Raw genomic sequence first — 11,782 nt, 5'->3', positions numbered from 1 at the left:
TATCGTCGGAGACCTTGGCTAAGTTGTTTATCAAGGAAGTCATCTCTTGACACGACGTTCCTATATCGATTGTTTCGGATCGAGATACTCGTTTTACATCTCGATTTTGGGAAAAGTTTCATGAGGATATGGGTACACAATTGAAATTGAGCACGTCGTATCATCCTCAAACGGACGGTCAAACCGAACGTACGAATCAAACTTCGGAAGATATGTTACGTGCGTGCATTATCGATTTTGGTGGTAGTTGGGACGAGCACTTACCTTTGGTGGAATTCTCGTACAATAATAGTTATCATACTAGTATTGGGATGCCACCTTATGAGATGCTTTATGGGCGTAGGTGTCGAACCCCGGTTTGTTGGGGTGAAGTGGGACAAAAGGAAATCGGGAGTACCGATTTGGTTTTAGAGACGAATAGCAAGATTGATGTGATTCGAGAGCATTTGAAAAAGGCTCAAGATAGGCAAAAGTCGTATGCCAACAAACGCAGACGAACGATCGAATTTCAAGAAGGTGACATGGTGATGCTTAAGGTTTCGCCATGGAAAGGTATTATTCGATTCCGGAAACGAGGAAAGTTAGCTCCTCGGTTTATTGGACCATTTAAGGTTTTAGCTCGTGTTGGTGAAGTCGCGTATCATTTGGAATTACCCGAAGAGCTTACGGGGATCCATAACACATTTCATGTTTCCCATCTCCGTAAGTGTCTTACGGATGATTCATCTTGGGTGCCATTAGACGAGATTGAGCTAAATAATAGGTTAGAGTATATTGTGGAACCGATTGCCATACTTGATGAGAAGGTCAAAAGATTGAGACATAAAGAGGTAAGGACTTTTAAAGTTCAATGGTGTCGTAGTAAAGGTTCTGAATTCACTTGGGAGCCCGAAGAGTTTGTGTTGGTTTATCTTCCTTCTTATCATGCGGCTTGGATCGCGAGGATGCGCTCCGATTCAAGTGGGGGAGAGTTGTAACACCCCGTTTTCCCGTACGTATCGAAAGGTACTTACTTAATCAATTGTATGTCCATAACTCGTTAGCTTATGCGTAAATGTACGAATATATATATATATATATATATATATATATATATATATATATATATATATATATATATATATATATATATATATATATATATACTTGATAATGTGTGCATATATATATAAGTTTAAACATGGGTTTTGTTAGCATTAAGTCTTGTGAGACTATTGTGGAAGGCTAGGTGAATATAGGAAGCGGGTTTGGATTGTACAAATTAAATAACATCGAAAATTATTTAAGATGGTCAAGCTGTTCAGATGCAGCCTTAAGCCGCGCAGCGGCAAATGTGAAATGTCCCGTTCTTATTGATTAAAAACGTTCCATATTAATTGATTTCGTTGCGAGGTTTTGACCTCTATATGAGACGTTTTTCAAAGACTGCATTCATTTTAAAACAAACCATAACCTTTATTTCATCAATAAAGGTTTAAAAAGCTTTACGTAGATTATCAAATAATGATAATCTAAAATATCCTGTTTACACACGACCATTACATAATGGTTTACAATACAAATATGTTACAACAAAATAAGTTTCTTGAATGCAGTTTTTACACAATATCATACAAGCATGGACTCCAAATCTCGTCCTTATTTAAGTATGCGACAGCGGAAGCTCTTAATAATCACCTGAGAATAAACATGCTTAAAACGTCAACAAAAATGTTGGTGAGTTATAGGTTTAACCTATATATATCAAATCATAATAATAGACCACAAGATTTCATATTTCAATACACATCCCATACATAGAGATAAAAATCATTCATATGGTGAACACCTGGTAACCGACATTAACAAGATGCATATATAAGAATATCCCCATCATTCCGGGACACCCTTCGGATATGATATAAATTTCGAAGTACTAAAGCATCCGGTACTTTGGATGGGGTTTGTTAGGCCCAATAGATCTATCTTTAGGATTCGCGTCAATTAGGGTGTCTGTTCCCTAATTCTTAGATTACCAGACTTAATAAAAAGGGGCATATTCGATTTCGATAATTCAACCATAGAATATAGTTTCATGTACTTGTGTCTATTTTGTAAATCATTTATAAAACCTGCATTTATTATCATCCCAAAAATATTAGATTTTAAAAGTGGGACTATAACTCACTTTCACAGATTTTTACTTCGTCGGGAAGTAAGACTTGGCCACTGGTTGATTCACGAACCTATAACAATATATACATATATATATCAAAGTATGTTCAAAATATATTTACAACACTTTTAATATATTTTGATGTTTTAAGTTTATTAAGTCAGCTGTCCTCGTTAGTAACCTACAACTAGTTGTCCACAGTTAGATGTACAGAAATAAATCGATAAATATTATCTTGAATCAATCCACGACCCAGTGTATACGTATCTCAGTATTGATCACAACTCAAACTATATATATTTTGGAATCAACCTCAACCCTGTATAGCTAACTCCAACATTCACATATAGAGTGTCTATGGTTGTTCCGAAATATATATAGATGTGTCGACATGATAGGTCGAAACATTGTATACGTGTCTATGGTATCTCAAGATTACATAATATACAATACAAGTTGATTAAGTTATGGTTGGAATAGATTTGTTACCAATTTTCACGTAGCTAAAATGAGAAAAATTATCCAATCTTGTTTTACCCATAACTTCTTCATTTTAAATCCGTTTTGAGTGAATCAAATTGCTATGGTTTCATATTGAACTATATTTTATGAATCTAAATAGAAAAAGTATAGGTTTATAGTCGGAAAAATAAGTTACAAGTCGTTTTTGTAAAGGTGGTCATTTCAGTCGAAAGAACGACGTCTAGATGACCATTTTAGAAAACATACTTCCACTTTGAGTTTAACCATAATTTTTGGATATAGTTTCATGTTCATAATAAAAATAATTTTCTTAGAATAACAACTTTTAAATCAAAGTTTATCATAGTTTTTAATTAACTAACCCAAAACAGCCCGCGGTGTTACTACGACGGTGTAAATCCGGTTTTACGGTGTTTTTCGTGTTTCCAGGTTTTAAATCATTAATTTAGCATATCATATAGATATAGAACATGTTTTTAGTTGATTTTAAAAGTCAAGTTAGAAGGATTAACTTTTGTTTGTGAACAAGTTTAGAATTAACTAAACTATGTTCTAGTGATTACAAGTTTAAACCTTCGAATAAGATAGCTTTATATGTATGAATCGAATGATGTTATGAACATCATTACTACCTTAAGTTTCTTGGATAAACCTACTGGAAAAGAGAAAAATGGATCTAGCTTCAACGGATCCTTGGATGGCTCGAAGTTCTTGAAGCAGAATCATGACACGAAAACAAGTTCAAATAAGATCATCACTTGAAATAAGATTGTTATAGTTATAGAAATTGAACCAAAGTTTGAATATGATTATTACCTTGTATTAGAATGATAACCTACTGTAAGAAACAAATATTTCTTGAGGTTGGATGATCACCTTACAAGATTGGAAGTGAGCTAGCAAACTTGAAAGTATTCTTGATTTTATGTAACTAGAACTTGTAGAATATATGAAGAACACTTAGAACTTGAAGATAGAACTTGAGAGAGATCAATTAGATGAAGAAAATTGAAGAATGAAAGTGTTTGTAGGTGTTTTTGGTCATTGGTGTATGGATTAGATATAAAGGATATGTAATTTTGTTTTCATGTAAATAAGTCATGAATGATTACTCATATTTTTGTAATTTTATGAGATATTTCATGCTAGTTGCCAAATGATGGTTCCCACATGTGTTAGGTGACTCACATGGTCTGCTAAGAGCTGATCATTGGAGTGTATATACCAATAGTACATACATCTAAAAGCTGTGTATTGTACGAGTACGAATACGGGTGCATACGAGTAGAATTGTTGATGAAACTGAACGAGGATGTAATTGTAAGTATTTTTGTTAAGTATAAGTATTTTGATTAGTGTATTGAAGTCTTTCAAAAGTGTATAAATATATATTAAAACACTACATGTATATACATTTTAACTGAGTCGTTAAGTCATCGTTAGTCGTTACATGTAAGTGTTGTTTTGAAACCTTTAGGTTAACGATCTTGTTAAATGTTGTTAACCCAATGTTTATAATATCAAATGAGATTTTAAATTATTATATTATCATGATATTATCATGTATGAATATCTCTTAATATGATATATATATATACATTAAATGTCTTTACAATGATAATCGTTACATATATGTCTCGTTTAAAAATCATTAAGTTAGTAGTCTTGTTTTTACATATGTAGTTCATTGTTAATATACTTAATGATATGTTTACTTATCATAGTATCATGTTAACTATATATATATATCCATATATATGTCATCATATAGTTTTTACAAGTTTTAACGTTCGTGAATCACCGGTCAACTTGGGTGGTCAATTGTCTATATGAAACATATTTCAATTAATCAAGTCTTAACAAGTTTGATTGCTTAACATGTTGGAAACATTTAATCATGTAAATATCAATCTCAATTAATATATATAAACATGGAAAAATTCGGGTCACTACAGTACCTACCCGTTAAATAAATTTCGTCCCGAAATTTTAGCTGTTGAAGGTGTTGACGAATCTTCTGGAAATAGATGCGGGTATTTCTTCTTCATATGATCTTCACGCTCCCAGGTGAACTCGGGCCCTCTACGAGCATTCCATCGAACCTTAACAATTGGTATCTTGTTTTGCTTAAGTCTTTTAACCTCACGATCCATTATTTTGACGGGTTCTTCGATGAATTGAAGTTTTTCGTTGATTTGGATTTCATCTAACGGAATAGTGAGATCTTCTTTAGCAAAACATTTCTTCAAATTCAAGACGTGGAAAGTGTTATGTACAGCCGCGAGTTGTTGAGGTAACTCAAGTCGGTAAGCTACTGGTCCGACACGATCAATAATCTTGAATGGTCCAATATACCTTGGATTTAATTTCCCTCGTTTACCAAATCGAACAACGCCTTTCCAAGGTGCAACTTTAAGCATGACCATCTCTCCAATTTCAAATTTTATATCTTTTCTTTTAATGTCAGCGTAGCTCTTTTGTCAACTTTGGGCGGTTTTCAACCGTTGTTGAATTTGGATGATCTTCTCGGTAGTTTCTTGTATAATCTCCGGACCCGTAATCTGTCTATCCCCCACTTCACTCCAACAAATCGGAGACCTGCACTTTCTACCATAAAGTGCTTCAAACGGCGCCATCTCAATGCTTGAATGGTAGCTGTTGTTGTAGGAAAATTCTGCTAACGGTAGATGTCGATCCCAACTGTTTTCGAAATCAATAACACATGCTCGTAGCATGTCTTCAAGCGTTTGTATCGTCCTTTCACTCTGCCCATCAGTTTGTGGATGATAGGCAGTACTCATGTCTAGACGAGTTCCTAATGCTTGCTGTAATGTCTGCCAGAATCTTGAAATAAATCTGTCATTCCTATCAGAGATAATAGAGATTGGTATTCCATGTCTGGAGACGACTTCCTTCAAATACAGTCGTGCTAACTTCTCCATCTTGTCATCTTCTCTTATTGGCAGGAAGTGTGCTGATTTGGTGAGACGATCAACTATTACCCAAATAGTATCAAAACCACTTGCAGTCCTTGGCAATTTAGTGATGAAATCCATGGTAATGTTTTTCCATTTCCATTTCGGGATTTCGGGTTGTTGAAGTAGACCTGATGGTTTCTGATGCTCAGCTTTGACCTTAGAACACGTCAAACATTCTCCTACGTATTTAGCAACATCGGCTTTCATACCCGGCCACCAAAAATGTTTCTTGAGATCCTTGTACATCTTCCCCGTTCCAGGATGTATTGAGTATCTGGTTTTATGAGCTTCTCTAAGTACCATTTCTCTCATATCTCCAAATTTTGGTACCCAAATCTTTTCAGCCCTATACCGGGTTCCGTCTTCCCGAATATTAAGATGCTTCTCCGATCCTTTGGGTATTTCATCCTTTAAATTTCCCTCTTTTAAAACTCCTTGTTGCGCCTCCTTTATTTGAGTAGTAAGGTTATTATGAATCATTATATTCATAGATTTTACTGGAATGGGTTCCCTGTCCTTCCTGCTCAAGGCAACAGCTACCACATTTGCCTTCCCCGGGTGGTAACGAATCTCAAAGTCATAATCATTCAATAATTCAATCCACCTACGCTGCCTCATATTCAGTTGTTTCTGATTAAATATGTGTTGAAGACTTTTGTGGTCGGTATATATAATACTTTTGACCCCATATAAGTAGTGCCTCCAAGTCTTTAATGCAAAAACAACCGCGCCTAATTCCAAATCATGCGTCGTATAATTTTGTTCGTGAATCTTCAATTGTCTAGACGCATAAGCAATCACCTTCGTTCGTTGCATTAATACACAACCGAGACCTTGCTTTGATGCGTCACAATAAATCACAAAATCATCATTCCCTTCAGGCAATGACAATATAGGTGCCGTAGTTAGCTTTTTCTTCAATAACTGAAACGCTTTCTCTTGTTCATCATTCCATTCAAATTTCTTCCCTTTATGCGTTAATGTAGTCAAGGGTTTTGCTATTCTAGAAAAGTCTTGGATGAACCTTCTGTAGTAACCAGCTAGTCCTAAAAACTGGCGTATGTGTTTCGGAGTTTTCGGGGTTTCCCACTTTTCAACAGTTTCTATCTTTGCCGGATCCACCTTAATACCTTCTTTGTTCACTATGTGACCGAGGAATTAAACTTCTTCCATCCAAAATGCACACTTTGAAAACTTAGCGTACAATTTTTCCTTCCTCAATACTTCTAACACCTTTCTCAAATGTTCACCGTGTTCTTGGTCATTCTTTGAGTAAATAAGTATGTCATCAATGAAAACAATGACAAACTTGTCAAGGTATGGTCCACACACTCGGTTCATAAGGTCCATGAACACAGCTGGTGCATTAGTTAAACCAAACGGCATGACCATAAACTCGTAATGACCGTATCGTGTTCTGAAAGCAGTCTTTGGAATATCATCTTCTTTCACCCGCATTTGATGATACCCGGAACGTAAGTCAATCTTTGAATAAACAGACGAGCCTTGTAGTTGATCAAATAAGTTGTCGATTCTCGGTAGTGGGTAGCGGTTCTTGATGGTAAGTTTGTTCAACTCTCGGTAGTCGATACACAACCTGAATGTACCATCTTTCTTCTTGACAAACAAAACAGGAGCTCCCCACGGTTATGTGCTTGGTCGAATGAAACCACGCTCTAAAAGTTCTTGTAATTGGCTTTGCAGTTCTTTCATCTCGCTGGGTGCGAGTCTGTAAGGAGCACAAGCTATTGGTGCAGCTCCTGGTACAAGATCTATTTGAAATTCAACGGATCGATGTGGGGGTAATCCCGGTAATTCTTTCGGAAATACATCAGGAAATTCTTTTGCAATGGGAACATCATTGATGCTCTTTTCTTCAGTTTGTACTTTCTCGACGTGTGCTAGAACAGCATAGCAACCTTTTCTTATTAGTTTTTGTGCCTTCAAATTACTAATAAGATGTAGCTTCGTGTTGCCCTTTTCTCCGTACACCATTAAGGGTTTTCCTTTTCCCCGTATAATGCGAATTGCATTTTTGTAACAAACGATCTCTGCTTTCACTTCTTTCAACCAGTCCATACCGATTATCACATCAAAACTCCCTAACTCTACTGGTATCAAATCAATCTTAAATGTTTCGCTAACCAGTTTAATTTCTCGATTCCGACATATATTATCTGCTGAAATTAATTTACCATTTGCTAATTCGAGTAAAAATTTACTATCCAAAGGCGTCAATGGACAACTTAATTTAGCACAAAAATCTCTACTCATATAGCTTCTATCCGCACCCAAATCAAATAAAACGTAAGCAGATTTATTGTCAATAAGAAACGTACCCGTAACAAGCTCCGGGTCTTCTTGTGCCTCTGCCGCATTAATATTGAAAACTCTTCCGCGGCCTTGTCCATTCGTGTTCTCCTGGTTCGGGCAATTTCTAATAATGTGGCCCGGTTTTCCACATTTATAACAAACTACATTGGCATAACTTGCTCCGACACTACTTTCTCTACCATTACTCGTTCCGACACCATTTGTTCCTTTCGTTCTATTAACCCCTGGTCCGTAGACCTCACACTTCACCGCGCTATGACCATTTCTTTTACACTTGTTGCAAAATTTGGTGCAGAACCCCGAGTGATACTTTTCACACCTTTGGCATAGCTGCTTCTGATTGTTGATGTTGTTGCGGTTATTATTGTTGTTAGGATGATTGTTGTAGTTGCTGTTGTTGTTGTTGTTGTTGTTGTTGTTGTTGTTGTTGTTGTTGTTGGGCCGTTTGTTGTAGTTGCGATTGATGTTGCGATTGTTGGGATAATTGTTGCGATTATTGTTGTAATTGCTGTTGTTGTTGTATTGGTGATTCTTATCACCGTTTTCCTCCCACTTTCTTTTGACTTGCTTCACATTGGCCTCTTCAGCAGTCTGTTCTTTAATTCTTTCTTCAATCTGGTTCACTAGTTTGTGAGCCATTCTACATGCCTGTTGTATGGAGGCGGGCTCGTGTGAACTTATATCTTCTTGGATTCTTTCCGATAATCCTTTCACAAACGCGTCGATCTTCTCTTCCTCATCTTCGAATGCTCCCGGACACAATAGGCACAATTCTGTGAATCGTCTTTCGTACGTGGTAATATCAAATCCTTGGGTTCGTAACCCTCTAAGTTCTGTCTTGAGCTTATTGACCTCGGTTCTGGGACGGTACTTCTCGTTCATCAAGTGCTTGAATACTGACCATGGTAGTGCGTACGCATCGTCTTGTCCCACTTGCTCTAGATAGGTATTCCACCATGTTAACGCAGAACCTGTGAAGATATGCGTAGCGTACTTCACTTTGTCCTCTTCAGTACACTTACTTATGGCAAACGCCGATTCAACCTTCTCGGTCCACCGTTTCAATCCGATCGGTCCTTCGGTTCCATCAAATTCCAAAGGTTTGCAGGCAGTGAATTCTTTGTAGGTGCATCCTACACGATTTCCTGTACTGCTAGATCCAAGGTTATTGTTGGTATGTAGCGCAGCCTTTACTACGGCTATGTTTGAAGCTAGAAAAGTACGGAATTCCTCTTCATTCATATTCACGGTGTGTCGAGTAGTCGGTGCCATTTCCTTCAAAATAGTCAAATGGAACAAGTTAATCATACAGAATATTAAGAGTAGTTAATAGTATTTCGTAGCATAATATGAACTCATTTATAAAAGCTTTTTCTTCATATTAGCGTTTTATAAGTTTAAATTCGGGTAGTACCTACCAGTTAAGTTCATACTTAGTAGCTAATATACAATTCAACTACTACAATTCTATATGAAAAACTGATTATAATAATATTTCGCGTTCAAACGTTTACACAATATTTTACAAACTTACAATACCGCTTATTTTACATATAGCATGAAATATAGCACACAATAAATTTGATACAAGATGGTTGTGAAGATAATTCTAGCTAGTACACAAGTCGTTCAGCAAAGCCAATAAAGACACGTAATTCATACGTCCAGAAACAAGTCATGCATTCTGGTTTTACTAGGATTACTTCCCATCCTTGGTCTTGTGGAACATAACCGTTATGGCCGTTGATAAGACAGCGTGTTGTAACGTCGTCAAAGGGATGAGGGTTACGTAATGTCCAACAGTCCCGTAACAATCTAAAAACCTCATTTCTTACCCCAATTACCGACTCCGTCACTTGTGGGAACGTTTTGTTTAATAGTTGTAGCCCGATGTTCTTGTTCTCACTTTGGTGAGAAGCGAACATTACTAATCCGTAAGCATAACATGCTTCTTTATGTTGCATGTTAGCCGCTTTTTCTAAATCACGAAGTCCAATATTCGGATATATTGAGTCAAAATAATTTCTTAACCCATTGCGTAAAATAGCATTTGGGTTCCCCGCAATATATGCGTCAAAGTAAACACATCGTAACTTATGGATTTCCCAATGTGATATCCCCCATATTTCGAACGAAAGCCTTTTATAAACTAAGGCATTCTTGGAACGTTCTTCGAATGTCTTACAAACTGATCTCGCCTTAAATAGTTGTGCCGAAGAATTCTGACCGACTCTAGACAAGATTTCATCAATCATGTCTCCTGGTAGGTCTCTTAAAATATTGGGTTGTCTATCCATTTTGTGTTTTTATACTGTAAAATAGACAAGAGTTAGATTCATAAAAAAAATACTTATTAATACAAGCAATTTTTACATATATCATAAAGCATAAGCACACTATATTACATATATTACACCACACGAATACAACTATCTTATTCCGACTCCCTTGTTTCTTCTTCTTCGGTTTTGGTTCGTTTTGCCAAGTTTCTAGGGATATATGATGTTCCCCTAATACGAGCCATCGTTTTCCACATTGGTTTAGAAAAACCTGGTGGTTTAGAGGTTCCCGGGTCATTGTTACAACTTAAGGACTTCGGGGGTTGACGATACATATAAAGTTCATCGGGGTTGGAATTAGATTTCTCTATTTTTATGCCCTTTTCCTTATTATTTTCTTTTGCCTTTTTAAATTCAGTTGGGGTAATTTCTATAACATCATCGGAATTCTCGTCGGAATCCGATTCATCGGAGAATTGGTAATCCTCCCAATATTTTGCTTCCTTAGCGGAAACACCATTGACCATAATTAACCTTGGTCGGTTGGTTGAGGATTTTCTTTTACTTAACCGTTTTATTATTTCCCCCACCGGTTCTATTTCTTCATCTGGTTCCGATTCTTCTTCCGGTTCCGATTCTTCTTCCGGTTCCGACTCTTCTTCCGGTTCCTCTTCGGGAACTTGTGAATCAGTCCACGAATCATTCCAATTTACATTTGACTCTTCATTATTATTAGGTGAGTCAATGGGACTTGTTCTAGAGGTAGACATCTATCACATAATATCAAACGCGTTAAGAGATTAATATATCACATAATATTCACATATTAAAAATATATAGTTTCCAACAAAATTTGTTAAGCAATCATTTTTCAAGTAAACACGGTCGAAGTCCAGACTCACTAATGCATCCTAACAAACTCGATAAGACACACTAATGCCAAATTCTGGTTCTCTAAGACCAATGCTCGGATACCAACTGAAATGTCCCGTTCTTATTGATTAAAAACGTTCCATATTAATTGATTTCGTTGCGAGGTTTTGACCTCTATATGAGACGTTTTTCAAAGACTGCATTCATTTTAAAACAAACCATAATCTTTATTTCATCAATAAAGGTTTAAAAAGCTTTACGTAGATTATCAAATAATGATAATCTAAAATATACTGTTTACACACGACCATTACATAATGGTTTACAATACAAATATGTTACAACAAAATAAGTTTCTTGAATGCAGTTTTTACACAATATCATACAAGCATGGACTCCAAATCTCGTCCTTATTTAAGTATGTGACAGCGAAAGCTCTTAATAATCACCTGAGAATAAACATGCTTAAAACGTCAACAAAAATATTGGTGAGTTATAGGTTTAACCTATATATATCAAATCATAATAATAGACCACAAGATTTCATATTTCAATACACATCCCATACATAGAGATAAAAATCATTCATATGGTGAACACCTGGTAACCGACATCAACAAGATGCATATATAAGAATATCCCCATCATTCCGGGACACCCTTCGGATATGATATAAATTT

Source organism: Rutidosis leptorrhynchoides, chromosome 2 (assembly GCF_046630445.1).
Source record: "Rutidosis leptorrhynchoides isolate AG116_Rl617_1_P2 chromosome 2, CSIRO_AGI_Rlap_v1, whole genome shotgun sequence".
NCBI lineage: Eukaryota > Viridiplantae > Streptophyta > Magnoliopsida > Asterales > Asteraceae > Rutidosis > Rutidosis leptorrhynchoides.
This window is presented reverse-complemented; position numbering follows the sequence as displayed.